General features: G+C 40.9%; 1 non-coding gene across 1 annotated transcript; it reads right to left on the bottom strand.

The window, feature by feature from the left end:
• Nucleotides 1–1047: 1047 nt before the first annotated feature.
• Nucleotides 1048–1158, bottom strand: LOC148691297 (small nucleolar RNA R71). The gene has a single exon (XR_015956070.1). It is a non-coding gene; the product is annotated as a small nucleolar RNA R71 (small nucleolar RNA).
• Between the last annotated feature and the right edge of the window lie 4479 nt (nt 1159–5637).

Genomic DNA, 5637 nt, shown 5'->3' with positions numbered 1-5637 from the left:
CAATTTCAGGTTTTAGTGTCAAAGTATGCAAAAAGAAGCAATTTGGAGCATTCTAGAGCATTTTTGGGCCAAGATTGGATAGTGCAAGCATGGAGGCATGAGGATGGACGAATTTGAAGGCTTGAATTCAGTTAGGGAGCTGCAAGGGGGCCTAAAAAAACCTTATTTCTAGAAGGCTTCATCTATTCACACATGGTGCCTAATTTCTAGCTTGTCTCCTAGCCGTCCTAGCTTGTCACTAGCCGTCCTACCTTGTCTACTAGCCGTCCTAGCTTGTCACTAGCCGTCCTACCTTGTCTCCTAGCCGTCCTAGCTTGTCTCCTAGCCGTCCTAGCTTGTCACTAGCCGTCCTAGCTTGTCTACTAGCCATCCTAGCTTGTTACTAGCCGTCCTACCTTGTCTCCTAGCCGTCACTAGCCGTCCTACCTTGTCTCCTAGCCGACCTATCTTGTCTCCTACCTTGTCCAAACTACACACTTGTGTATTTTATTTCAGGTAGTATATGTCAAATAGACTTGTTGAGTTAGGCCAAAGTATTGAACGGTTGAAGGGCCACACTTTGGACAACTTTGTGCCATCAAGTTCATCCATTATCCGTGAGGAAGAGGAAGGGAATTCACCTAGTTCAACAAGTAAAGAATCTGAGCAATTTAATTGGGAAGGAGAAGAGGAGATGGCGGGCAATGAAGATGAGCTTCGAGCTTTGGAGGACTTTGCTCAACCAATCATACCAAATTCACCTTCATGCATCTTGCTCCCCACAGAAGCTAGAAACTATGATCTCAAATCTTCACATTTCCATATGTTTCCTTCATTTTATGGCTTACCTAATGAAGACCCTTTAGCTCATATTAAAGAGTTTTACAATGTTGTGAGTGGTTTACCTTTGCAGGGAGTAAGTGAAGCAAATTTGAGGATGAGAGTGTTTCCTTACACCTTGAAAGATAAGGCCAAGAGTTGGTTGATGACTCTAACACCAGGTTCCCTCACTACATGGGATGCCGTGGCTAAGAAGTTCTTGGAGAAGTTCTTTTCCGCTCAAAAGACAGCCACATTAAGGGGACAAATCTTCAACTTCAAACAAGATGATGGAGAACCTTTCAACGAGTGTTGGGAGCGTTTTAAAGGCCTCTTGATACAATGTCCACACCATGGGTTACCTTTTCACTTACAAATGCAAATTTTCTATGATGGACTAACCCAAACTTGTCAATCAACTGTTGATAATGCAGCAGGTGGAGCATTGAAGAAAAAGAATGCTCAAGAGTCGTATAACATTTATGAGATGTTGGGGTCTAATGCTCAACACAAAGATTTAAGGGGTAAGAAAATTGGAGTCTATGAAACAAGTTCTAATCATGAGCTTTTGTTGCAGGTAACTAACCTAGAAAGGAAGCTTGAATCCGTGCTCAACCTGGTGCCAAAAGCAAATGAAGTGTGTGCCATTTGCAACTTACCAAACCACCCTACTCATCAATGTCCATCTAGGGAGGCTTATCCCGAGTATGTTCAAGAGCAAGTGAACCTCATGAATTCTTACAATCAAAGACCAAGGAATGATATGTATTCCAATACATATAACCCGAGTTGGAGAGATCATCCCAACCTTTCATGGAAGAACAACAATCAATTCCAAACTTTCCAACCAAAACCTGCCACTACCCTTGAGAATACGGTTAAATTGTTAGCCCAAAACACCTTGCAATTCCAACATTCCACCAATAGCACACTCCAACAACATTCAGCCGCCCTAACCAAAATGGAGACACAATTGGGGTAGATTGCAGATGCCTTGAACCAAAGAGAGGTTGGGAAGTTTCCAAGCCAACCCGTGATACTCCAAAGGAACCAAGAGCAAGCCAAAGCAATCACTACACTTAGAAGTGGTAAGGTTATTGATAATAAAGTTGGCAATGAAGTTACTAATGAATATGATCATGTGAATGCAGGTGTCACTCAAGGAGACAATGAGAAATCAATTGAGGAACCAAGCCATGCCACTTCCTCACTAGAAGCACCAAATCTTCACAAGGCCGAGAAACCATACACTCCACCAATACCATTCCCTGGAAGACTTGCCAAGAGCAAGCAGGATAAGTCATTCAAAGAAATTTTTGATATACTAAGCAAAGTGAATGTTAACTTACCTTTGCTTGATGTCATTAGGAACATGCCGGCATATGGGAAGTTCTTCAAGGAGTTAAACAGCTACAAAAGGAAGTATGGACCACATGAGAAGGTAGTGGTGTCTGAGAATGTGAGTGCAGTTTTGCAAAGAAAACTTCCACCAAAGCTCAAGGATCCAGGCAGTTTCTCTATCAACATCACCATAGGGGACAAGAAAGTAGAGAAGGCAATGCTTGATTTGGGTGCTAGCATCAACTTAATGCCTTATTCAGTGTACCTTCAACTAGGTTTGGGAGATTTGGAAGCCACCACCATTTCATTACAACTTGCAGACAGATCAGTTAAATATCCAAGAGGTATAGTAGAAGATATCCTAGTTCAAGTTGATAAACTAATATTGCCTGCAGATTTTGTAGTGTTGGACATGGAAGAAGCTCCTATACATGATCGTGAGTTGCCTATATTGCTTGGGAGACCCTTCATGGCCACGGCCAAGACCATCATTGATGTGCAAAATGGACTCCTCACTATGACAATGTTAGGAGAGACAGTTCAATTCAAAGTGTTTGAATCTCTTGCTCATCCTTCTTCATCTCTTGATTGTTATGCCATTGATGTGCTTGATTCACTTGTATTCTCTAAGTTCTTGCAGGCACAATCGAATGAACCCTTACAAACTGTTTTGAGTCAATCTCAAGATGAGTTTGATGAAGAAGATGCACTCATGGAAGAAGTAGCTGCCTTGGAAGCATTGGCATTGTATCCTTTGAATGTTTCACCTATTGTAGAGCCTTTAGAATCATCAATGTCACATTTAACTCCTTCCACTGTTAAGGCACCAAAACTTGAACTTAAGCCACTCCCACCACATCTAAAATATGCATATCTAGCTGAATTTGAAACTCTTCCAATTATCATAGCTTCTGATCTCACCCCAATTGAAGAAGATAAACTAATTAGGGTGTTAAAATAGTTCAAATCAGTTTTTGGTTGGTCTATTGCAGATATCAAGGGAGTAAGCCCTACCATGTGCATGCATAGGATTCTCTTGGAGGAAGGGGCAAAGTCAACCCGTGAGCCACAAAGAAGACTTAACCCACACATGAAGGAAGTTGTTAGGAATGAGGTGTTGAAATTGTTAGATGCGGGGATCATATATCCCATCTTTGATAGCAAATGGGTGAGTGCCATTCAAGTGGTGCCTAAGAAGGTGGGAATCACAGTGATGAAGAATGAAAACAATGAGCTTGTGCCCACAAAGCCCACGGCCAGTTGGCGTGTTTGCACCGATTACAGGAAGTTGAATTCTAGCACTAGAAAAGATTACTTTCCTATGCCTTTCATAGATCAAATGCTTGAGAGATTGGCAGGTTACTCACATTATTGTTTTCTGGATGGTTACTCAGGTTACAATCAAATTGCAATTGCTCCGGAGGATTAAGAGAAAACAACCTTTACTTGCCCTTTTGGCACATTTGCATACAGGAGAATGCCTTTTGGACTTTGCAATGCTCCAGCAACATTCCAAAGATGCATGTTGGCCATCTTTTCTGACATGGTAGAAAGGTTCATTGAGGTATTTATGGATGATTTCTCAGTGTTTGGTTCCTCTTTTGATGAATGTCTTAACCATCTCTCCTTAGTACTTCAAAGATGTCAGGAAACAAATTTGGTTCTCAATTGGGAAAAGTGCCAATTTATGGTGAAACAAGGAATTGTGTTGGGGCATGTAATCTCTAGCAAAGGAATGGAGGTAGACAAAGCCAAAATTGACGTCATCACCAATATGGTAGCCCCCACCACTGTGAAGGGAGTAAGAAGTTTTTTGGGCCATGCGGGTTTTTATCGTCGTTTCATTAAGAACTTTTCAATGATCACTCGTCCATTATGCAATCTGTTAGCTAAAGATGTTGTATTTCATTTTGATAAGGCTTGTATGGATGCATTCAATACTTTGAAAAATGAACTAACCTCGGCCCCTATTATTATGGCACCAGATTGGTCGTTACCTTTTGAATTAATGTGTGATGCCTCTGACTATGCTGTTGGTGCAGTTTTAGGGCAAAGGGTGAACAAGCTTCCACATGTGATCTACTATGCAAGCCGGACTCTGCATGATGCTCAACTTAACTATTCCACAATTGAAAAGGAGTTGCTTGCTGTTGTTTTTGCCTTAGAAAAGTTTAGGTCATATCTTGTGGGATCTAAGGTTATTGTGTTTTCTGATCATGCAGCCCTTAGGTACTTGATGTCAAAGAAGGATGCTAAACCACGCTTGATTAGATGGATACTCTTACTACAAGAGTTTGACTTGGAAATTCGAGATAAAAAGGGCAGTGATAATGTTGTGGCTGACTGATAGGAGCATATTCATGCGACTTAAATGGCTTGTTCTCGTGCATTTACGTTATGTTTCTTTAGTTATTTTAGTACTTTAAGCTATTTTCGTGTGTTTGTAGGTCCAAAGGGCTAAAGGAGCAAAAAGATGCATTTTGGAGATTTTTGGAGCACTTTTGGGCTAAGGATGGATAGCTTATGCTTGGAGCCAAAGTGTTGGACGAAATTGAAGACCTAATTGGAGCCAAAGTGTTGGAACCTTGTTCTCTTTAGTTTTAGGACATTTAAACCTTTCCTAATCCCAATCATGCCATGCATAACACACATCCATTCTAACACATTGTCATTGCACATGCATTTCCTTCATTAATTAACCCACATGCTCCCATTACTTATCATAACCACATATCATATCACTTATCACTTATCACTTATCATCATCACTTTATCATATCACTTATCACTTATCACTTATCATAACCACTTATCACATCATAACCACATATCATATCACTTATCACTTATCACTTATCATCATCACTTTAGCTTTAAATCACATGCACATTCACCTTGCATTTGCAGAAAATCCACTTCATAACACATGCATCTTGGCAGATTTCACATGCACTCATGCACATTCACCTTAATCATTCACATAGCTTTAATCCACATGCATTTCCACCTAGATTTCCACCTCACAACCACCAGAAATCAACCAAAACCGTGCATTCCCTTTCATTTCTGTCAAAGCACATGCATTTCCACCCTTTAATCACATGCACAAACAGCACATGCATCTCCCATCACCATTTCAGATTTCCACCAAGTTCCTAGCTGTCATGTTCCCCCCATTTCACCTATAAATACTCATTCATTCATTCTCATTCAAACACATCCATTCACCACAGAAATAAGGCCTTTGTGCCAGAAATTCACCCATTCCAAACACTCTTCCATAAACTCATCCATTGCAGAAATGTAGACCATCAAACTCCCTTGTGCCGTGCTCTCCCTTACAATCCAAACACCATCCTTCCATTTCCACCACTCCTCTTCCATATCTCCACCACTCCCCAAACCATTCACACCATCAAACTCACCTTAGACCTTGTGCCACACAACGAAGAGGAAGAGAAGAGTGCCTAAACGTTCATACAATTCAAGTTTGAGTTG

The sequence above is a fragment of the Pyrus communis genome, chromosome 14 (assembly GCF_041283825.1).
Source record: "Pyrus communis isolate YQ-2024b chromosome 14, ASM4128382v1, whole genome shotgun sequence".
In the NCBI taxonomy this organism is placed as follows: domain Eukaryota; kingdom Viridiplantae; phylum Streptophyta; class Magnoliopsida; order Rosales; family Rosaceae; genus Pyrus; species Pyrus communis.
This window is presented reverse-complemented; position numbering and strand designations above follow the sequence as displayed.